This window comes from Manis javanica, chromosome 5 (genome assembly GCF_040802235.1).
Source record: "Manis javanica isolate MJ-LG chromosome 5, MJ_LKY, whole genome shotgun sequence".
NCBI classification, from domain to species: Eukaryota; Metazoa; Chordata; class Mammalia; order Pholidota; family Manidae; genus Manis; species Manis javanica.
In genome coordinates this window covers 146,635,665-146,661,567 of record NC_133160.1, presented here as the reverse complement: position 1 = coordinate 146,661,567, position 25,903 = coordinate 146,635,665, and positions in this window count along the sequence as shown.

Genomic DNA, 25,903 nt, shown 5'->3' with positions numbered 1-25,903 from the left:
ATTTTCATTAAAAAATGAGGATTTCATGTATATCATATTGTTTATTTTTCAACAATGGAAAGCAATATTTCAAACAACATAAAACAGAAAAATTTATTTGAATGCCTACAGAGTTCTCATACAGAAGGAAATATCTTGAAAAGTCAATTTGCTATAGAGGGTGAGGCTCTGAAGACATTATTTGAAAGGAGAAAGCAAACAGTCCCCTGAAATGGTCATAATAGCATATAGAAAAGGAAGAAACATTTAAGAACACCTACTAAAATTCATTAAGAAGAGTGAAAGTCTTTTGCATCTGAACCATGAAATGCTCTTTTTTTTCTTCCTGTCTCTTCCTGTCTTGACGAATATTTCACTCAAGGTAGGTGTAGTCAGCAACACAGGGCTTCTGCTTGGTCCCAGTTGAGGACTACATTATCTTCCTGGGAGTGAGAGGGTATAGAATTTCTCATACAACCCCCCATATATCTGATTCTGAGCTTAAGCTCCTAACAAGTGAGGCTAAGAAGTAAAAACTACCTTCTTCCGACCAGTCCCTCACCCATGGAATGGAAGCTCACCCTTGAATGGAGCACACTGTTGACACTGAGCCTTGATTGTTCTCACTCTGGCCTTTTTTTAAGGCAAAGTTTCTATACCAGGAGAAGCAAGCTGAGAATACCCAAAGCCACACACACACAAAACTGCTAGCGTCCAGTTCCCAAAGCAGGGTTGTCATTCAAAGAGAAACTTGTTACTTTCCCCATCTTGAACACCCAAGCGAAGGCTCAGAGGTTTTACCCAAATGGGGAGGCAGACCATATAATGTAGAAAACTCCAAAGATATTTCCAAAGGAAGAGTTTAGGGGAAGTTCAAGGATAAGAGTATTTTTAAAGACAATGAACATATGGTAAATAAATAAAGAGAAACTGGAAGTTCATTAGAGATACAAGCTAAACCTCAGGCCATCTAATTTATAAGTGAGAACCAAGGAAAGAGACAGCTAAGAAGAGCTTTTCTAGAGTCAGACCAAAGATCAAGCACTGATACTGACAACTATCCTTAGAAAGGAGCCCTAATTAATGGGATTTATGCACCAATACGTTGTTTAAAATGATAGAGTATCAAGTCAGCAATCAGTGGAGCATACCATCTGGGTGTGATCAGGGAAAGACACAGTGAAAAGGAGCCCTGGTAAAGCTGTTGTCATCCCAAAATGAGTGCATATGCCCTAACTGCAGCCTCCAGAGAGAAACATCAGAGGTTTCATATTACAGAGGAAATATACTTGAAGAAAATAATCTACCCAGTCAATAAATAAACAAACATCAGTAACAAACTCCGGAGGACTTCAGGGATGACCCAGATGTGCTACAGTATTTTATCAAAAATGTCCAGTTTCCATAAAAGACTATTAGACATGCAAATAAGCAAGAAAATATGAACCACACACAGGAGAAAAAAAAAGGTAGGCAATAGAAACTTCCTATGAGAGAAATCAGATACTGGATAAACCAAGATTTCAAAGTGGCCATTATAAATATGTTCCAAATTAAAGGAAAACATGTCTAAAAAGGAAGGGAAAGTGTGATGGCAGTGCATTCTCAAAAAGAGATTATCAATAAAGATAAATTATGATAAATAATTAGATGAAAATTCTGCACAGGAAAAGAACTACAATAACTGAAGTGAAAATATAAAGTGGTTGCAGCAACTGATATGAACGATTAGAAGGAATTAGTAAACTTGAAGATAGATTGCTAGAAATTACAGAACCTGAAGAACAGAGATAGGGGAAAAATGGAAAAATAATGAACAGAGACACAGACATTTAGGACACCACTTAGTGGACCAATATACGTTTACTGGGAATGCCAGCAGGAGAACAGAAAAAGCACACAAAACATATGAGAAAATATTGTTCAGAAATTTCTCTAGTTTGGTGAAATGCATTAAAATCACATCCATGTACTACAGTGAGCTCTAAGTGGAATAAAAGGAAAGTGACCCACAGACTCCCATAACTAAAAATGTTGAGAGCCGAAGGAGGAAAAAAATTTTGAAAGCAGCAAGAGAAAAAACACTAGTCGCTAAAGGAAGCCTTAAAAAGGGTAACAGCTGACTTCTAATCGGAAACCATGGATATCAGGAGGCAGTGTGATAGCATACTCAAAGTGTTAAAAAAAAGTCAACCAAGAACCCTATAACAAGCAAAACTCTTTCAAAAATGAAGATGAAATAAATTCCAGATAAATAAAAACGAAGAGATTATGTTTTACAGACTGTTTTACAAGAAATAGTGAAGACATTTCTTCATGCTGAGTGAAAGTGACTACTGACAGTAATTAAAATTTATATACACAAATAAACACAGTACTGGTAAAGATAATTATTATAAATAAAAAATATGGGGTAAATGTGTATTTCTTTATTTTGACTAATTTAAAGATAACTCTATAAAGCAATATGTATATAATTATATTTTGAGCCTCTAACATATAGAAATGTAGTATATTTGCCAACAATATCACAAAGGAGATGGATAGGAGGAAATTTCTGCTGGAATAAGAGAAAGACAACAAATGGTAACTCAAACCTATAGGAACAAATAGAAAGACCAGAAATGGTAAATAGGAAGTCTACTAGGCAAAACTATAAATATATACATTCTCTCCTTTCATTTTGTAACTTCTTTACAAAATGTCAAATTATATCAGTCAATAGTCACAACCATGAATGTTGGATATGTAGCATATATAGATCAAATGTGTATAATGATAATAACACATACAAAAAGGAGAAAGTGAGCAGAGCTACACAGGAGTAACATTTATATATCTTACTAGAATTGTTGTACATCTGTGATAGGTTCTGATAGTGGAAGATGTATATAGTAAGCCCTAGAGCAACAGATAAGGAAAAATTCAGAAAAATATAGAGAAAGTATCATTAAATTAAAGTGTTATATTAGAAAATGCTCTGTTAATTCAAAAGAATATAGTAAAAGAGGAATAGAGGTTTAGAAAAAGATATAAGATAAATAGGAAAAAAGTAAAATGACAGATGTACATCCAACAATAATAATAACATTAACAATTAATGGATGAAACAGTCCAATCAAAATGCAGATTATCAGACTGGATGATTAAAAATGAACCATCTACATGGTGTCATCCAAAGTATGTTCTCAGACAAGAATGGAATTAAATAAGATATCAGTAACAGAAAAATCTGGGAAACTCAAAAGTATGTGGATATTAAACAACGTAGTCCAGTAATAGCCAATTAATCAAGGAAGAAATAACACAAGAAATTGGGAAATATTTTAAATAGAAATAAAATGAAGACACAATTTAACATCCCTTCTGGGATGTAGCAAAAGTAGTAAAGGGAAATTGAACATGGTAAATGCCTATATAAAAATAGAATTAAAAAGTAGAAATGTCTCAAAGAAATAACATAACCTGCCATGTAAAGATACTGAAAAATGAAGATTCAATTAAAACAAAGCAAGCATAAGGAAGGAAATAATAAAGATCAGAGCAGAAATCAATTAAATACAAAATGGGAAAACAGTTGAGAAACAACAAAAGTGAAAGTTGGCTCATTGAACAGATCCATAAGAGTGACGAAGTTTTAGCTACATTGACCAAGAAAAAAAGAGAAGTATGTAAATCACTTACCACAAATGAAAGGACACTGCTTACTTCTTTACAGAAATAAATTAAGGAATTTACAGAAATAAAAGGAATTACAAAGAGATATCATAAACAACTGTATACTAATGAATTAGATAAATAGACAAATTCCTAGAAATATTCAAACTACCAAAAATGAATAAAGAATAAAAATCAATAAAGTAAGATTAAACTAGTAATCAAAAATTACCCTCTCCCCAAAATACCATCCCAGAATACCTCATTGTTGAATTCTTTCAAACATTTAAAGATTAATTAATACAATCCTTCACAAACTCTTTCAAAAAGAAAAGAAAAAGAGGAGAGTACACTTTCCAGTACATTCTATGAGGTCACTATTACCAAAACAAGACAGAATCACCTCAAGAAAACTATAGACCAGTATCTCTTGTAAAGATAGACTGAAAAGAATCCTCAAGGAGATACTAAGAAACAGAATTCAGTAATGTATAAAACATACATATTTTTATATGTGACACCGGAAAGCCCCCTCTAAGGCAATTCCCAGTGGATCCATGGGAGTTCAAATCCAGTAGAGCCACTGGAGCATGATTCCATCCCAGGAAAGCTGAGGGTATGTGACTCCAACCTGTGAGAGCTTTAGAGATGGAGTACATCCCCAGTGGGGCTGAGGGTAGAGCATTGAGTCACTGAAGATTGTTCTCAAGACATAGGGTTTCATATCATTTACCCCATAGGTTTTGGACTTACCTGTGACCTCTCCTCTCTTCACTCCTATTTCACCATTTGGGAGTAGGAATGTCTATTGCACACCCATCTCACCATTGTATTGGAAGCACAGATGTTTTGTTTCAGAGGTTCACAGTTGGAGAAAAATTTTGCCTCAGAATGAATCATACCTTGAAATGAATATATTCTGCATGTGAGAAAGACATTGTTATTGTCTGAATGTTTATATTCTGCACACCCTGAAATTCATATGTTGAAATCGTAACCCCAAAGGTGATGGTATTTGTAGGCAGGGTCTTTTGGGAGGTGATTAGATCCTGAGAATGGAGCCTTCATGAATGGGATTAGAGTAAAGAGATCCCACTAGCCTGCCTAGCCCTTTTTACCATGTGAACATAAAGTGATAATCTATGCCCCAGAAAGGGCCATCACCCAACCATGCTGACACACTGATCTCAGACTTCTAGCCTCCAGAACTGTGAGAAATAAGTTTCTGTTGTTTTTAAGCTACCCAGTCTGTGGAACTTTGTTATAATAGCCACAGTAGACTAAGACATGAATTTTGAGGGTCTGAGATAGAATGGTATAGACTAAATGTTTACGTTCCCCCAAAATTCATGTTTAATCCTGATGTCTAAAGTGATGGTATTAGGAGGTGGGGACTTTGAGAGATGGTTAGGTCATGAGGGGTGAGTCTGCACGCTTGGGACTAGTTCCTTCATAAAAGAGACTATGAAGAGAACCCTTGCTGCTCCTGCCATGTGAGGACTCAGTGCAAAGATAACCATCTGTGAACCAGGAAACAGGACCTCATTAGACACTGAATATACTTGATGATTTGATCTTGGACATCTCAGCCTCCAGAACTATAAGTGATAAATGTATATTGTTTATAAGTTACCCAATTTATGGAATTTTCGTTAGGACTGCCTTAACAAACTAAGACACCCTAAGATCAGGAACAAGACAAGTACATTTATTCTTGCCACTCCTATTAAAATTTTCTAGAAGTTCTAGCTGAGACAATTAGGCAAGAAAATTAAATAAAATATATCCAAATTGTAAGGGAGGAAATAAATATATCTATTTACAGATGACATAATTTTATACATAGGTAATCCTAAGAAGTTTACTAAAGAACTATTATTAGAACTTAAAAATTAGTTGGAGGTCATGAGATACAAGGTCAATATATAAAAATCAATTGTATTTCTATATACTTTCAATGAACAACATGAAAATGAAATTGAAGAAACAATTTCATGTATAACATCTAAAAGACTAAAATGTTTATTAAATTTAGCAAAATGAGTGCAAAACTTATACTCTGAAAACTGAAAATATTAAGAAAAATTAAGGAAAATATAAATAAGCAGAAAGGCATGCCATTATCATGGATTAAATGTTTAATGTGATTCTTGTGGCACTACTCCCCAAGTGACCTATTCAATCCTTATCAGAATCCCAGAAGAATATTTTTGTAGAAATTGACAAACTGATTCTAAAATTCATATGGAAACTAAAGGGAGCCAACCTAAAAAATAATATTGAAAAGAATAATGACTTTGGAGGACTCACACTCCCAATTTCAAGACTTGCTACAAAGGAACAGTGATCAAGACAGTCTTGCACTGGCATAAGGATGGACATATAGACCAATGAATATAATTAAAAGACAAGAAATATATCTATATATCTAAGGTTAGTTGATTTTTTACACCACCTGTCAATGGGGAAGGAAGAGTATTTTCAACAGATGGTTAGGGGACAATAGCTACCACATGTAACAGAGCGAAGTTGGACTCCTACTTCACACCATATACAAAAATAACCAAAATGGATCAACAATTCAGTTGAAAACATACATAAACATTTTTATGAATCTGGATTTACCAAGTTCAAATTACACAAGCCCTATGGGGACACTCATCCAGGATCCAGCTCTTAGCCACAACAAAACTGCCCTCCCTCTGCACTCTCAACCCATTTTCAGAGTTGCTTGGGAGTTTCTGCCACTCCCTATAAATACTCATCATATGAGTAATAAATCTGTTCCTACTCTGTGTATGTGTGATTATCAGTCTTGACATCCAAATCAAATATGGGAATCAGTGAGAAGAGGCAGGCAGATGATTTCTAAATCAAAATGAGGAAGAAAAAAAAAATCTTGAGTGTTGAGATGGAATTGAACACAACTTGCTCCACAAAGTGACCACTAAAAAGTAAGTAAAAAAGTATCTGCTGAAATCTTGGAATAGGTATTTGATCTCCCAAACAATGTGCAAGTACTAGAGGTATACCAGGTGGAGCAAAATCATTTGACAATGGCCTTATCTCAGGTGAGTTGTATGGTAATTCATAAACCTAGAAGATATGTGTATGTATGTATTTTTGGTCCTGAATGTGAATATTGTGACCTGATTGTGAATACCTTTGTTTCATGATGTGACACTTAAAGCCATTTTTTTTATTTAGTCAATACAAGATTGACATAGGATACCTCAAATTAAAAAATCTTTTCCCTTAACTCGATTTAAATATTAATGAAGCATTAAAAATAATAACCAAGTATTTCAACCCCCCTTTAGATATTTCCAAGACACTCTAAAATATTCAGGTTATGTTTCAAATTAACATAACTCTTAATCTCATTAACTGAAAGTAAGGCAGAACTGTAAGTTAGTTAATAAAGAAAAAAATGAAAAAGAATAAGAGTAGGATAAAAGCCTGCATGGACAAAGGGAAAAATTGATAGAGGACAGGAAGGAGGGAGAAAAGAGTAGAACAAAATCATGAAAGAAATTAATTGAACTAAAGTGGAAACACATCTGCTCTTTCTTTCAGAGAGCAAACCCTTTAAAATGACTAATTAGCATGGAGTGCTACAGGCTACTGCATAACTATTGATTTAATGAACGCAGTTAATTGTATTTTTTCAAAATTAAAATTGCTAGGATTGTAGGAAGTTTAAAAAGAATAGAGTTCATTTTCTTGTCCTTGGGCAGAAATATTTCAGTCACTCAAACTGGAGAATTTATCTCATTTTTTTAAATGTCCTGAGGAGGAAATCGTGCAACTCCCTCCAAAAACATGTCTTAGGCTCACAATGAACAGTTTTTCAGAAGCACTACTTCGAGTAAGTCACACAAATAGCTCATGTAGGTGGTATCGAAAAGATGAAGATACTCTGGTTTTAAGGTATCTATATGCTTACAGTGGACCTTTAAAGGAAGACGTGAAGAGGAGGTGGCTTAGTAGTGATAAAGACTCTTCTTTAAAGTGCAAATTTTTAACAAAAAATATAATTGATAAGTAATATTACAGAAAATTACCCCCTCTATAAAAATAAACATAAATTTCAAAGGGAATAAATATAATGTTTATTCCCTTTATTAAGACCAAGCAAAACAATCATGACTTAGTGGACAATGAAAAGTATACCTGTACATTCAGAAAAAATAAAATAAAAACGCATTTTGCAAATTCTTTTAATTCTTACCTACAATATAAAACCTAAGTTCTGAGATCATTGGATGATTTACAGAAACAAATGCACACATATAAAGTTTTAGAATGACAAACAGCTGCGTTAATTATTTAGTTATAATTTAAATAGCTAGTATATTAAACCTAAATCTCCTTTTCTGTAGTCAAGTGGCCATTATCATCTCCCAGTTCAAAAAAAAAAGAAAGAAAATAATCTGGGGTAAGTATAAGCACAGGGAAATAACAACAATACTTTCTCTTATATAGCAAGTTTGAAATGCTAATTTCGTTGAGAGAAGGCTTTATTCATCCCAACTCATGACAAGCTAGAATTATGTTTCACCATTAAAAATGGGCCTTTATTTAATGACCTGGAACAAATAGTTCAAAAATTCATATGGAAACACCAAAGACCCCAAATAGCTAAAGCAATCCTGAAAAGAAAGAATAAAGTGGGGGAGGATCTCACTCCCCAACTTCAAGCTCTACTACAAAGCCACAGTAATCAAGATAATTTGGTATTGGCACAAGAACAGAGCCACAGACCAGTGGAACAGAAAAGAGACTCCAAACATTAACCCAAACATATATGGTCAATTAATATATGATAAAGGAGCCATGGACATACAATGGGGAAATGACAGTCTCTTCAACAGATGGTGCTGGCAAAACTGAACAGCTACATGTAAGAGAATTAAAATGGATCACTGTCTAACCCCATACACAAAAGTAAAATCAAAATGGATCAAAGACCTGAATGGAAGTCATGAAACCATTAAACTCCTAGAAAAAAATCATAGGCAAAAATCTCATGGACATAAACATGAGTGACTTCTCCATGAACATATCTCCCCGGGCAAAGAAAAAAAAAGCAAAAATGAACAAGTGGGACTATATCAAGCTAAAAAGCTTCTGTACCATCAATAGAACAAAAAGGTACTGTACAGTATGGGAGAATATATTCATAAGTGACAGATCCGATAAGGTGTTGACATCCAAAATATATAAAGAGCTCACACACCTCAATAAACAAAAAATAAATAATCCAATTAAAAAATGGGCAGAGGACCTGAACAGACAATTCTTCAAAGAAGAAATTCAGATGGCCAACAGACACATGAAAAGATGCTCCACATAACTAGTCATCAGAGAAATGCAAATTAAAACCACAATAAGATATCACCTCACACCAGTAAGGATGGCTACCATCCAAAAGACAAACAACAACACACTGCTGGTGGGAATGTAAATTAGTTCAACCATTGTGGAAAGCAGTATGGAGTGCCTCAAAAAGCTCAAAATAGACACACCATTTGACCCAGGAATTCCACTTCTAGGAATTTACCCTAAAAATGCAGCAGCCCAGTTTGAAAAAGACAGATGCACCCTATGTTTATTGCTGCACTATTTACAATAGCTAAGATATGGAAGCAACCTAAATGTCCATCAGTAGATGAATGGATAAAGAAGATGTGGTACATATACACAATGGAATATTATTCAGCCATAAGAAGAAAACAAATCTACTATTTGCTGCAACCTGGATGGAGCTAGAGGGTATTATACTCAGTGAGATAAGCCAGGCAGAGAAAGACAAGTATCAAATGATTTCACTCATATGTGGAATATAAGAATAAAGAAAAACTAAAGGAACAAAACAGCAGCAGAATCACAGAACCTACGAATGGACTAACAGTTACCAAAGGGAAAAGGACTTGAGAGGATGGGTGGGAAGGGAGGGATAAGGGTGGCGAAAAAGAAAGGGGGTATTACGATTAGCATGTATAATTAGCATGTAGAGGGGGCATGGGGCGGGCTGTGCAACACAGTGAAGACAAGTAGTAATTCTGTAGCGTCTTACTACACTGATGGACAGTGACTATAATGGGGTGTGTGTGGGGGACTTGGTGAAGGGAGGAGCCTAGTAAACATAATATTCTTCAATTAATTGTAGATTAATGACAACAAAAGAAAAAAAAGTGGACCTTTAAAATATGCTTTTGCTTTACTTTTCAGGCTGTCAACCTTACTATTTCTGTGAGTAAAAATATTGATTAAATGACAACCTGAATCTTGGCTTCTTTTACATAACATTTAAATAAATTAGTATTACAGTACATTTTTATGCAACAAGTGCTTTAATTGCTTCAAGTAAGATAGTTGTTTTGTCAATTCTATTAAAACTTTTAGTTCAAGCCATAGCTTTGAAATTCAGAGATGCTCTTATGTGCATATTTATTGATTAAATAATATAGTTGTTCCTTACAAAGATTTCCTCTTTTGGCTAAATAATTTGAGAAGTGGTTATCTCTGGACTAAGAAGAACTGAATGAGAACTGCTATTTAGAGAGGTAGGATAATAGAAACATAGCTAAATGACAAACTCTTGCATATGAAAATGTTCACAATTGGCTTCAAAGTGCTTTTTTATAATCAGATGAATTGTTATTCATATTTATCATCATCTGGCATACAATTCTATTTTTTAAACTTTAGTAGATTTTGTGTGGGGAGTATATATTTACTTGATTGAAAACAATTCAATATTTTATTAAGACAGTCATACTTTTCTAATAGCATTAAAATGTAAAAAAACTTGCTTTTTCTTCAATTTTATGAATCAAATCTAATCCTTTGCATTCTTCTGAAATAGTCAATAATATACTTTCTATGTTTACTGAAACATCTTTCTACTTTATACAGGCCTTTAATCAAGACTGTAGGGAAATGAAGACTTTCCTGTGATTCTACTCTTGTCCAATTTATGGTTGCTTTTGTAGTATTTTAAATAATGGATGATGCCTGTGACCAATTCTATATATCTATCTGTTTTTTCCCAAGAATAATATTAAATTTTCAAAGAAAATGGATAATTTTGTCAAATCATCCATCTTACCTGAGACATGATCTATTCTAAGGCAGTAGAGCCCTCACTCCTTTCACCACACATATTTCAAAACCTCCACAGACTGACCCCTAATCCTGATCGAATGCATTTATTCATCATTAAAATGTAGTACCATAATGTAGTATGAGATGGAAAAGAAAACATATAAAGACAGCTTATTTGCAGAAAATGTGATTATACAAATATAAATATAAAAGAATCAATAGCCAAATTATTATAATTTTTAAAACATTCAGAAAATCAAGGTACCTAGCTATTATATTAATAAACTCAAGTACCTATGATAAAGCAAAATGCATGTTAGAAATAGACTGGGTTTTTCTTGAAATCTGTGTTATTATTAGATTAGATTTTGTTTTCTCATATTTTGTCATATACAAAAAGAAAAAAGTGCTTTACATAATTTTTAACTTAACTTTAAGACAAACAACATTGTAATCAAAATGATAAATTACAGCTTACCCTCTGCTGCTCTCATTATCTGAGAACACAGGCATCCATGAGGACTGTGGTTAATGGCAAAGCACATTGACCCTCTAAAAAAGTAGGGACACTCATCTTTAAGCAATTGTGAATAAGAATGCTGGTTTAGCATTGCTGAATATTCAGAATTATTTAACAGAAGACAACCTTAGAATGTTTTATGAAATAAATCCAAATGTTTAAGAAGTGATACTTATTTCAGAAATGAACAAATACATAAATAAAGCAATTAAGAAAGAGAAAAAAATTCTGTATAGTGTTTGAGTTATACGTGATATATTTGGGATACCTACATCTTCAAAATCAAAGCCTACATGGGATTGTGTCTGAATCACCGGACACATTCCTTTTTTGTTTGTTTGGGGTTCTTTTCTTCTGTTTTTATTTTTCTTATATATTTTTACTTTTTATTCTTTCTTAATTTTTTTTATTTTGGTACCATTAATCTACAATTACATGAAGGACATTATGTTTACTAGGCTGCCCCCTTCACCAAGTCCCCCCCGACATACCCCTTCACAGTCACTGTCCATCAGCATAGTAAGATGCTGTAAAATCACTACTTGTCTTCTCTGTGTTGCACAGCCCTCCCAGTAGCACCCCCACACTATACATGCTAATTGTAATGCCCCCTTTCTTTTTCCCCACCCTTGTCCCTCCCTTCCCACCCATCCTCCCCAGTCCCTTTCCCTTTGGTAACTATTAGTCCATTTGTGGGTTCTGTGATTCTGCTGCTGTTTTGTTCCTTCAGTTTTCCTTTGTTCTTATACTCCACATATGAGTGAAATCATTTGGTACTTGTATTTCTCTGCCTGGCTTATTTCACTGATCATAATACCCTCTAGCTCCATCCATGTTGTTGCAAATGGTAGGATCTGTTTTTTTCTTATGGCTGAGTAATATTCCATTGTGTATATGTGCCACATCTTCTTTATCCATTCATCTACTGATGGATATTTAGATTGCTTTCATATCTTAGCTATTGTAAATAGTGCAGCAATAAACATAGGGGTGCATCTGTCTTTTTCAAACTGGAGTGCTGCATTCTTAGGGTAAATTCCTAGAAATGGAATTCCTGGGTCAAATGGTATTTCTGTTTTGAGCATTTTGAGGAACCTCCGTACTGCTTTCCACAATGGTTGAACTAATTTACATTCCCACCAGCAGTGTAGGAGGGTTCCCCTTTCTCCACAACCTCACCAACATTTATTGTTGTTGGTCTTTTCAGTGACAGAGATCCTTCCTGGTGTGACATGATATCTCATTATGGTTTTGATTTGCATTTCTCTGATGACTAGCGATGTGGAACATCTTGTCATGTGTCTGTTGGCCATCTGAATTTATTCTTTAGAGAACTGTCTACTCAGCTCCTCTGCCCATTTTTTAATTGGGTTATTTACTTTTTGTTTGTTGAGGTGTGTGAGCTCTTTGGATGTCAACCCTTTATCAGATCTGTCATTTATGAATATATTCTCCCATACTGTAGGGCATCTTTTTGTTCTATTGATGGTGTCCTTTGCTGTACAGAAGCTTTTCAGCTTGATATAGTCCGAAGTGTTCCTTTTTGCTTTTGTTTCCCTTCCCCAGGGAGATATGTTCATGAAGAAGTCACTCATGTTTATGTCCATGAGATTTTTGCCTATGTTTTTTCTAAGAGTTTTATGGTTTCATGACTTACATTCAGGTCTTTGATCCATTTCGAATTTACTTCTATGTATGGGGTTAGACAGTGATCAAGTTTCATTCTCTTACACGTAGCTATCCAGTTTTGCCAGCACCATCTGTTCAAGAGACTGTCATTTCCCCATTGTATGTCCATGGCTCCTTTATCGTATTTTAATTGACCATATATGTTTGGGTTAATGTCTGGAGTCTCTATTCTCTTCCACTGGTCTGTGGCTCTGTTCTTGTGCCAATACCAAATTATCTTGATTACTGTGGCTTTGTAGTAGAGCTTAAAGTTGAGGAGTGAGATCCTCCCCAACTTTATTCTTCTTTCTCAGGATTGCTTTGGCTATTCGGGGTTTTTGGTGTTTCCCTATGAATTTTTGAACTATTAGTTCCAGTTCATTAAAGAATGCTGTTGGTAATTTGATAGGGATTGCAATGAATCTGTATATTGCTTTGGGCAGGATGGCCATTTTGACGATATTAATTCTTCCTAGCCAGGAGCATGGGATGAGTTTCCATTTGTTAGTCTCCTCTTTAATTTCTCTTGAGTGTCTTATAGTTTTCAGGGTATAGGTCTTTCACTTCCTTGTTTAGGTTTGTTCCTTGGTATTTTATTCTTTTTGATGCTATTGTGAATGGAACTGTTTTCCTGATTTCTCTTTCTATTGGTTCATTGTTGGTGTATAGGAAACCAACAGATTTCTGTGTGTTAATTTTGTATCCTGCAACTTTGCTGAATTCTGATATTAGTTCTAGTAGTTTTGGAGTAGGGTCTTTAGGGCTTTTATGTACAATATCATATCATCTGCAAATAGTGACAGTTTGACTTCTTCCTTACCAATCTGGATTCCTTGTATTTCTTTGTTTTGTCTAATTGCCATGGCTAGGACCTCCAGTACTATGTTGAAGAACAGAGGGGAGAGTGGGCAACCCTGTCTTGTTCCCGATCTCAGAGGAAAAGCTTTCAGCATCTCACTGTTCAGTATGATGTTAGCTGTGGGTTTATCATATATGGCCTTTATTATGTTGAGGTATTTGCCCTCTATGCCCATTTTGTTTTGAGGTTTTATCATGAATGGATGTTGAATTTTGTCAAATACTCTTTCAGCATCTATGGACATGATCCTGTGGTTTTTGTCCTTTTTTTTGTTGATGTGGTGTTTGATGTTGATGGATTTTCGAATGTTGTACCATCCTTGCATCCCTGGGATGAATCCCACTTGGTCATGATGTATGATCCTTTTTATGTATGTTTGAATTCTGTTTGCTAATATTTTATTGAGTATTTTTGCATCTATGTTCATCAGGGATATTGGCCTGTAGTTTTCTTTTTTTGTGGGGCCGTTGCCTGGTTTTGGTATTAGGGTGATGTTGGGTTCATAGAATGAGTTTGGGAGTATTCCCTCCTCTTCTATTTTTTGGAAAACTTTAAGGAGAATGGGTATTATGTCCTTCCTGTATGTCTGATTAAATTCCGAGGTAAATCCATCTGTCCTGGGGGTTTTGTTCTTGGGTAGTTTAATGATTACCGCTTCAATTTTGTTGCTGGTGGTTGGTCTGTTTAGATTTTCTGTTTCTTTCTGAGTCAGTCTTGGAAGGTTGTATTTTTCTAGGAAGTTGTCCATTTCTCCTAGGTTTTCCAGCTTGTTAGCATATAGGTTTTCATAGTAGTCTCTAATAAGTCTGTGCATTTCTGTGGTGTCCATGGTGATTTTTCCTTTCTCGTTTCTGATTCTGTTGATTGGTGTTGACTCTCTTTTTCTCTTAATAAGTCTGGCTAGAGGCTTATCTATTTTGTTAATTTTCTCAAAGAACCAGCTCTTGGTTTCATTGATTTTTTCTATTGTTTTATTCTTCTCAATTTTATTTATTTCATCTTTGATCTTTATTATGTCCCTCTGTCTGCTGACCTTAGGCCTCATTTGTTCTTCTTTTTCCAATTTCGATAATTGTGACATTAGACTATTCAGTTGGGATTGTTCTTCCTTCTTTAAATATGCCTGGATTGCTATATACTTTCCTCTTAAGACTGCTTTTGCTGCGTCCCACAGAAGTTTTTTTTTTTGTGTTGTTCTTGTCATTTGTTTCCATATATTGCTGAATCTCCATTTTAATTTGGTCGTTGATCCATTGATTATTTAGGAGCATGTTGTTAAGCCTCCATGTGTTTGTGAGCCTTTTGCTTTCTTTGTACAATTTATTTCTAGTTTTATACCTCTGTGGTGTGAAAAGTTGGTTGGTAGGATTTCAACCTTTTGGAATTTACTGAGGCTCTTTTTAGTGGCCTAGTATGTGGTCTTTTCTGGAGAATGTTCCATGTGCACTTGAGAAGAATGTGTATCCTGTTGCTTTTGGATGTAGAGTTCTATACATGTCTATTAGATCCATCTGTTCAGGTGTTGTTCAGTGCCTCTGTGTCCTTATTTATTTTCTTTCTGGTGCATCTGTCCTTTAGAGTGATCGGTATGTTAAAGTCTGCCAAAATGAAAGCATTGCATTCTATTTTCTCCTTTAATTCTATTAGTATTTGTTTCACATAAATTGGTACTCCTGTATTGGGTGCATATATGTTTATAATGGTTATATCCTCTTGTTACACTGAGCCCTTTATCATTATGTAGTGTACTTCTTTATCTCTTGTTACTTTCTTTGTTTTGATGTCTAGTATTGCAACACCTGCTTTTTTCTCTCTGTTGGTTGCATGAAATATCTTTTCCATCCCTTGACTTTTAATCTGTGCATGTCTTTGGGTTTGAGGTGAGTCTCTTTTAAGCAGCATATAGATGGGCGTTGCCTTTTTATCCATTCTATTACTCTGTGTATTTTGATTGGTGCATTCAGTCCATTTACATTTAGGGTGATTATTGAAAGATATGTACTTATTGCCATTGAAGGCTTTAGATTTGTGGTTACCAAAGGTTCAAGGTTAGCTTCTTTACTACCTTACTATCTAACTTAACTCGCTTACCGAGCTATTATAAACATGGTCTGATGATTCTTTATTTCTCTCCCTTCTTATTCCTCCTCCTCCTTTCTTCATATGCTGTGTGTTTTGTTCTGTGCTCTTCTTAGGAGTGCTCCCATCTAGAGCAGTCCCTCAAAAATCCCCTGTAGAGGTGGTTTGTGGGATGCAAATTCCCTCAACTTTTGCTTGTCTGGGAATTGTTTAATCCCTCCTTCATATTTTAATAACACTCTCTTTTAGCAATAGTTGTATTTGTTTTATTTTCCAAAAATATATGTGGTTTGGGGAGGAGATTTCCACTCCTCTACTCACACCACCATCTTGGCTCCCTCTCTCCTTTTTTCTCATGTCCTTATATATGAAAAACAGGTCAAGAGTTCCAGAGCTGACACAAACTCCTGACTAACGTGCATTACATATTGAATGGGGATAGAAAGTAATCTTTATTTGTTCTTAATGAGTTGATAGCTTAAAAATTAGTCTAAATTAATTTTTAAAATTCTATTTTTTCTCTTTCATAAAAATATGAAGAAGTTGCTACCTAGTTAAACCTCTTTTCTTTGCATGTATGTACTTTCTTTGTTGGTGTAACCTTGAATTTTAGGCTCGTGGGAAGCCTATTAGAGAGGGATGATAAAAATTCTACAATTAGAAAAAATTTTTTGATACATATGGAGTTATCTTTCATATCTACAAAGCTTTTCTGAGATCCACAGATGTTTGACTCTGAAGTTGCAGAGAGATGAATGAGGATATCTAACAAGAGGCTGAGGTAACAACATCAAATAATTTTTTAATTGAGAGATTTTTGTCTATTTACCTTAAGTAATTAATATGTTTAATTTTATGTCCCCTATACTACTATTTGCATTCTTTTCTTTTACATTCATTTTTTCTTTTCTTTCCTGGCCTCTTTTGGATTAGCCAAGTATGTTTACTATCCTATCCTCCCTCATATTATTTATTATGAATTACTTTACTACTAATTTAATCATTATCATAGATATTATCACATACTCCCTTGCAAAATTGCAGTATAAAAATTATTCCTTTTACCACTCTTCTGATAATTCTAAAATAACAGAACATTTAAATTCCACTTAACCCTTTCTCCTTTTGTTTTTATTTATAGCATTTTTTCTACAAACTTAAGTCTATCTGACATGATTGTTCAGTTAAAAACATTTCATACTAGCTTACTTTGAATACTTATACCATATTTTCAATGAGTACTTTAAATATCATTTTCATCTAAAAACACTGAAAGTAACATCATTCCACTTTCAGGAAAAAAAATCACTAATGCTTTCAGTACAGCAGTTCCTAAACAAAGAATATTATACTGAGAAAATATTGGAAATATACTCCATGTTTGCATAAGCCAAAATTGAGATTAATAAGTAAATATCTTTCTTTGACTATTCAGTCTATTGTAATCATAAGGTATTTTCATGTTTCAATATACTCATATTGATAATACTTATTTTACTCTATAAGCACTTTTTTCTATGCTGTCCATACACATTTAAATGTAATTTTAAGGCAGGATATCATGAACTGCCAATATAACAAAGGAACACACAAAGAGTGAGATGAATAATTGAGAATTTAAAGCAAATCACATGTGGTTTTTCTGATTGTGGAATGAAACAATAATGTAAAATATGATAATAATGGTTAAGCATCATCTCCTTATTCTGAAAGCAAAGAAAATTCATCATCATGTACTTCTGATTCTTATTTTGAATACTTGATTGAATGCTGGTTCTCAAAGACTCTCCATCACCTTCAAAAGATTGACTCATTCACTGACAATGTATTAGGATCAGTGTTATCCAGAGAAATAGAACTAATAGGATATATAAAAGAAATGGGCTCATGCTACTATGGATGCTGGCAAGCCCAAAATCTTTAATGTCCCAGATGCTGTCCAAAGGCTATCAGACAGCTGTGGAACCAGGAAGAGCTAATGATCAAGTATGAAGAATGTCAGGGAATAGAATTCTTCTTCCTTGGACAAGGGTTGACCTTTTGTTATATTTTGGCATTAAAATGATTGGATGAGACCCACCCATATTATGGAGGCTAATCTGCTTATTCCATCTACCAATTTTAATGTTATTCCTCCAGACACACCTTCACAGTAACACTCACATGTTTATATTCATATTTTTCATTAAATTTGGGAGAATTTCAGGCAATATTTTTTCAACAATTCTGCTCCCCTCTCTCTCTTCTACTTCTGGAACTTTTACAATATGTGTGCTCATCCCCTTGTTGTTGCCCAACAAGTTCGTTAGGCTCTGTTCATATTTCTTTAGTTTTTTTTTCTTTTTGCTCCTTAGACTTGGTGATTTCCATTGTACTACCTTTCAGTTCACAAATTCTTTCTTCTGTCTGATCAAATCTGCTTTTGAATACCTATAGTGAATTTTTCATTTCCTTTATTGTTCTTTTCAGCTCCAGAATTGCTTTTGGTTTATTTTTAACATTTTTATCTTTTTATTGATATTTCTATTTTATTAATGCATTGCTTTCTAGACTTTCTTCCACATAAAGGAAGCTTTGAGCATCTTCAAGATAGTTGTTTTAAAGTCTTTGTTTAGTAGATCCTCCATCAGATCTTTTTCAGAGATAGTTTCTGTTGATTGATTGATTTGTATTCCTTTTAATGGGCCATGCTTTTTTCTTCCCTTATATATGCTTCTGTTGAAAACAACATTTCAATCAAATAATGTGGCAACTCTGGAAATCACTCTCTCCCTCTTTCCAAATTTCCTATTGTTTCTTGTATTCACTTTTTTGATTTTTGTAAACTGTCTCTGTACTGAGGATCAGTCTAAAGCATAATCTGAATGTCTTCTCATATCTTTTCTGTACCTGCATCTCCGTCTAGGAATACATGATTTGTATCTAATTTCCCTCTCTATGTAGTTGCTTTTGAATGTCAAAACCTTCAATATCTGGCACCTAAATGGGAAAAATAAAGTGGTGTGTGTGTAACAAAAGATGCCTGCTATTTAAATCCCCTGAAAGCCATGGCAGACAGAGAAGGAGGGGCTTTAAACACAAGTAGAGATGTGACAACAAAGGCTGGTCAATTCTATGTGTGCATCTCTGTGATCAGAAGTAGCAGCCAGTGATGAAAGCAGTCAAATCCTCAATATTTGGAGGGCAGGGTTGTTTATACCCATCCTGGCTTCTTCAAGTTGTGTGAAAACATTTTGCACAGGTGTGGGCTGCTGTGTGCTGGGCATGAGGGATGGGTAATATGGCTAGTTGTAAGCCTGCAATTGACACCAGACTTCCAAAATATTCACATCAGACAGATTGTACTGATGCAATTATTGTCTATGTGAGAAGACAGATTTCTGGTGTTTCCTATTCTGCCACTTCCCCAGAATTTTCTCACCAAAAGAATTATATTTTTACCACACTGCTATTTGCTTTGTTCAGTAAATGTATATTTTATTCACTGACAGTTACATGTATATCATTCTTCATTCCTTTATGACAATGAATTTTCTCATTTTATGTGCAAATTTAGTTACTGTGTCATTATTCTTGAGAGTATGTTTCTTGGGAATGTAATTATAGTTTAATAATTATTTTCTTTCAGCATTTGGGGTATATCATTCCATTGTCCAGGTCTTCCATTATTTCTACTGAGAAGTCAAATTATAGTATTGTTTCTCTTATTGTTTTTCCTTCCTTCCTCCTTTTCTTCTTCTACCCTTCCTCCTTCCTCCTCCACCTCTTCCTTCTCTTCTCAATTGCAATTTCTCTTCTCAGTTGCAATTAATAGATCATCCTGAATCTGTGAGTTGCTATATTTAGACAGTTTTTGAAAATTCTTCAGGAAAATGTATCTTCAGATAACATTTGATCCCAAATACTCTCTCCTTTCCATCTGAGACTACAGTTACATGCTTAAAGTTTTCCTTTTGTCTCCCAAATGTCAAATACACTTTTGGGTGTTTTTCTTTCACCCGTCTGTCCTTCAGTTTCTATAACTGATATTGATATATCTTCTCACTAATTGTGACTTTGGTGGCATCTAATTTGCTATGAAACATATCCTTAGATTGTTCATTTATGAGTATTTGATTTTTCATTTCCAGTATGTCTGTTTAACTCTTGCTATACACTCCAATTTCCTAGAAAAATAATCATTTGCAACTGTTTCCTCCATCTTTTTTGTTGATTTGCTTGAATATTTAAGACATAGAACTTTTAAAGACTTTGCCACCAATCTCTAACCCCTGGATAATATTTGGAAATATTTTTCTTTAGGGCCTGATTTTGTTATGGTTTTTGGTCATGTGGCATGTCTAATAGATTTTTTTAATTGAATGTAGTATTTTATATAAAAAATATGAATGATCCAAATGAAAATTTAATTAAAAAATAAATATTCTCTTTAATTTTGGAGTGAGTGAGAAAAAATTCAATCACATTGAAATATGGAAAATTTACACGAAGTATGAGGTACAAATTAAAAACAGCATTTAGAAAAATAGATGCACTCTTTTGGAATGGGTTCGTTTTAAAATTTCTTTACTTCTAATCTTTTGCATGAGCTTACATTTTAAAATTTAGCAAATATAATTATCCCTTCATAAAAACCATCCAATGTTTGAAAAAATATTTTAGAAGACAGTTATATTAATTCCTAAGATTGCCATTTTAAGCATGATTAGCATATATTTTAACTACCTTCTGCTGTGTGAAACTGGTGATGATACTAGATTTACTGTGAAAATGTTCTATTTAAAAACCTCCAAACTTTTCACACATTCCATTTATTAAAGCATTTTTGTTAGAGAAAAAATAAATTTATATTTCCACTTGTTCAAAAAAATCCACACTGTGATAAGGCAAATTGGATTTTGTCATATTGTAATGCTTTTAACTAGAAAGCATTATTCATTTGTGTATCTTTATGTAATCCCAGGCAGTTATATTTAGCTACCTTTTAAATACTATGTAAGCTTAACTAAAGATTATTGAGAATTAGTTTCAATTCATGCTTTCCAAAAATTAGAAAACATCCATATATTACTTTTTATCCCAATATATGTTAGTCGCATTTTAAAGAATTTAGTTCATTCCCCTGTTATGTTAAGGAAAACAAAATCTAATTTAATTTGTGATATTAAAGATGCTATAAACTTGAGATCATAAAACATGCTTTATTGATGGAATTATAGGTATAAATAATGCCTGTTAAGTGTCTGTGAAATGTCAGGTACTATTCAAATCTCATTTTGCATACTGAGGAACTAATAGACATTACATAAGTGAGCTGACCAAATTCGCAGGTCTGGTCAGTGGTGGAGCTAGGATTTGAACCTGGCATCTGAGTTTAGTAGCCATATTCTTAGACACCATTATAGGACTTGATTTACAACACATCTTCCAAAATGCAGGTTTGAGTAAGACTCAGGAGATATGCAGGTAAAGATCAAATTACTGTGTCAAGCTCATTACTGAAAGAATGGTTGTAGATCATTATTTAGGTATTGGGCAAACATGGGCATCTTAATACTAAGCCACAGAAGTAGAGACAGATTGTTATTCTTTTCCAGGCAGAGCTGGCTGAATGTCAAGTTTCCTCTGCGGTGGAGAAGTACAGAATTATTTCTGGAGATCTTCAGATGACAATTCACTCTTTCATCCCAGAGTTGGAATGAGTGAGGGGGTAGAGAAAGACAGAGTGTTGACACACTATAATATTTATTTCCCTGAACGTGAGGTAAAATGATGTTTGCACTCCCTAAAATCCACTGTAATGTGTGTGTGTGTGTCTCTCTCTCATACACACACACACATACACACGGATATATGTATCTATCTATAGCTATAGATATAGATATATAGTTATATATTAATAAAAAGTCTAAATTAATAAAAGTTAGGGAATTTTCTGTAAATTTCTCTTATTTTCTTCTTTAATTTTGGGTGCAACACAGCAATATTTTGGGAAATAAAGTTTGTTTTCTGGAATTCTCCATCAGATTCTGTAATTTTTCCATAACCTCACTATCTTTTGAGTTAAAGCATAATGTGCTATTGCTCTAGTAACTTCTCTACTTCCTTGAAAGAATATTCATGCATTTTTTAGATGCTCATTCAAAATTTTTTCATAATTTATTTTTCAAAATTATTATTTATTTATTTTTTTTCTAACAACTCTCGCAGCTGCTTTCCTCTTTTTCTCAGTTGATAAAATTAGTGTCTAGGTCCAGATTCCAGCGTGACATCTATCAAAACTGTATGATGCATTTCTTAAAGTGATAGTGAATTCATTTTATATTCATTGTTAACACCAAAAGATGTATTTTTCATTTGTTAACTGTCCCAGCTTTCCAACCTCGTAATCATGTGATTATCATGAAAGCACCATGAAATGTAGGTTTGTGCTCCCAGAGCAGGTCTCCCGAACTATGTATTCAGCAGTCCCAAGCCTTCCACTCCCTCCCTGCTCCGTTTCTCTTCCTCCTGTGGGTGAGCTGGGGTGGGGGAAGGGGTTGGGTCCCGCCAGGCCACAGCTCTGGTACGTTACCCTGTTCTGTGAGGTCTGCTCTTTTCTCCAGGTGTGTGCAGTCTGGCGCTGCCCTCTTTCCTGTTGCTCTCTCAGGATTAGTTGCACCAACTATATTTTCGAATTATATCCAGTTTTAGGAGGAAGTCTCTGTCCCACCTCTCACGCCACCACCTTTAATCTCCCATCGTCCCTACCATTCTGAAACACAATTTCTGATCTATCAATAATATTTGTTGAATATGTCTCCAGACTTAACCTTAAATCTTTATCTTCACAGTTTCTATCTACAGCCTTTACTCCAAGCCACATGGTTTTTCTCATGTGGACTATGGCACTAGCCTTCTAGGTGATCCTCTCACTGTCTCCATCTCATCTCTGTTTTCCCTACCTTAGAAATTGTACAAGGACATGATCTTTGGAATTTTGATACCCTTCGCTTGTCCACGAGGGCTGTTGCGGGTTGGATTCATTGGAAAGCAGACTTTAAGACTCAGATAACATATAGAAAAATTACTGGGAAGTGACCTAAGGAGTATTACGTTCGGGAAAGGAAACACCAATCCTGTTGTTGGTCCGATAGAGAATTTGGGTTGCAATGCTGTTAGAAAAAGACCTCAGCTCTGAAGCTGAAATGGCACTTCAGAGCTATCCATGGTTGGGGCACAGTGGCCGGCCCTTTATAACTGGCAACAAATAGTCATGGGATGCAGGTGTTTCTCTGGGAAGAGGCATGACTGAGACGTGTGACCCTTTATAGCAACACAGCGATCTCTGTCCTTGGGGCTGCAACTGATAAGCAGTTTTTCCTTCTACTACTACCCAGTCCAGCTCCCCCTTGCATCTCAGCTCTTCTGTTCATGTGGACAGCATAGCTGGTGTCAAGACCAGGAATCTCATCTCCGAGGTGTCTGTTCTTCTGGTAACTGTCTCATTCTCTGGCTGTGGCAACCAGACTTAGGGAATTATATGAAACTTAGGCAATGGAGTTTCAAGATACACTAAGTGAATCACCTGGTTGTGAAATATTTTTCTCCCTATTCACATTGTTTTACAGGAGCCTGCTTCCCCTTGCTAATCAGAGTTAATTATCCTTGCCAGGATGAAGACTTTTTCTTGCCTGCCAGGCTTTTGATGTGAGGATTCCACACTGCCCAGATGGCTGCTGTAGCTGAAAGTTCAACATGACTCTTGCTGTGTCCCATGATAGCAAATTTTCCCCTTTGAGAACCAGATGCCACAACGACCTTGCTTCTCATTATGATAATTGTGTTCGCTTGGCTTCTGACTGTTAAAAATCCCATCTTTAAGGCTGTTATTTTTTGGCAATACTCTAATATATACTGCATACATACAAACAAATAACATTTCTTACCTTCAGACTCTTACCTTCAGTAAAGAACCACAGTTGAGATTCTCAGTGATGTTTATGTCCCCTCTCAACAGTTAATTTTTTACTGCTCTGGTAAAAGGACTGTCTTCCAGTTCCTCCAGTGAAAAATATTTTTTCCTAGCAAACTGTCCAATGTTACTTAATCCAGACAATTCGCATGCTCTCTTCTCTGAGCATGAGTCTTTAGTTCCTTTCTGCCAAACAGTTCTGGAATCTCTATTCCACTTAGTTTAGCCCGTAGAAATATCCAGTCTCCTAAGAGATATCTGAGTACCATGTTTGATCCGTTTTCCAGGGTTCTTACCAGAGTGATAAATCGTGAATTCCAGGAAAGTGCTCTCACAGCAATAAACTCTCCCTTACTGAACCTAATCTTTTGACCTCCAGCCACTGCCCCGTTGACTCAGTGTTCTCAGAATATAGTCCCATAGCTGTGTTCTCTGGACTTCTGCTAGTACACATAGGCCACCCATTTCATTTTTTCTGGATACAATACCTTTCCTTTTGTTCTTCCCTTAACAATCTCTGCACTTCCCTCTGTGACTTAAATTTAGCTATGTGCTTATGTGCCACAAAGGGAGGTAGGGACAGTAGTGGGAGTAGGGGCATCATCTTCAAGTAAGGAGTACCAGATCTTACTAGATATGGCTGGGCTACTTTTGCAGGCTTAGGAGAATTTGGAGCTTCAAGATTTTCAAGTGTGTCAACTCAAATGTCCCAGTGACATGTGGCAATGTCTCCTTTCTTAATTAAGACCCTGAACTTGGCATAGCAGATCTGTGTAGGAGCTACATCACTTTGATGATAAAATACTAGGGCTCATTTTTCTTTGCCCGCTGACTACAGGAGATAAGTGTCCTTAGAAGCTGCTAAGTAGGCCCTCTGATATCCCCAGTTAATTTCTTGAAGGCATTTTTAGAGCAGTTTTGGTTTCACAACAATATTGAAAAGAAAGTAGAGAGATTGTCAATATATCCTCTGCCCTTTCACATGCATAGACTACCCCAATATCAACATCCCTCACCAAAATGGTACATTTTTTACTAAGGATAAACCAACATTGACACATTATCATCACCCCAAATCCATAGTTTACCTCAGGGTTCCCTCTTGGTATTGTAGATTTTATGGGCTTGGACAAATATATAGTGATGTATATATCCATCATAATAATATCATACAGAGTATTTTCACTACCCTAAAAATCTTCTGTGCTCTGGCTGTTCATCCCTCTTTTCTCTGACCCGTGACAACAGCTGATCTTTTTATTGTTTCCATAGTTTTACATGTCATACAGTTGAAATCATATATAGCCTTTTCAGACACTTCTCTCACTTAGTACCATGCATTTAAGATTTATTTATGTCTTTTCATTTATTGACAGTGCATTCCTTTTTTAGCACTGAAAAATATTCCATTGTCTGGATGTACCAGTTTATCTATTCTTTTACTGAATAACATCTTTGTTGCTTCCAAGTTTTGACAATTATGAATAAAGGTGGGGTAAACAGCCCTGTGCATGGTTTTATGTAGATGTAAGTTTTCAACACCTTTGGGTAAATACTAAGAAGCAAGGTTGCTGGATCATATTATAAGAATAGATTTAGTCTTGTAAGAAACCACCCAACAGTCTTCCAAAGTATGTGTAGCATTTTGCATTCCTTCTGGCAATGTATGAGATTTCCTATTGCTCTACATCCCTGCCAGCATTTTGGTGTTGTCAGTGTTCCAGATTTTGGCCATTTGGATAGATGTGTAGTGGTATCTTATTGTTGTTTTTATTTTCATTTCCCTGATCACATTTAATGTGGAGCACCTTTTCAAATGTTTGTCATTTGCATATCTTCTTTGCTGAGGTGTCTGTTAAAGTCTTACTGAGTTCTACAAAACTTACTTTTTAATTGATGGTTTAGCACTGTCAGCCTTCCATTATATTTATACAGAACATCAAGTGCTCTGAGGAAAAAAATACCCAATTCCATTGTCCTTACTATTAGAATTCCACCCACTTTCTTCTAATATCCAATATACTGTACTTGCTAATACAATTCCTTTCACCAGTATAACATCTCAGTTCGTGGCTGA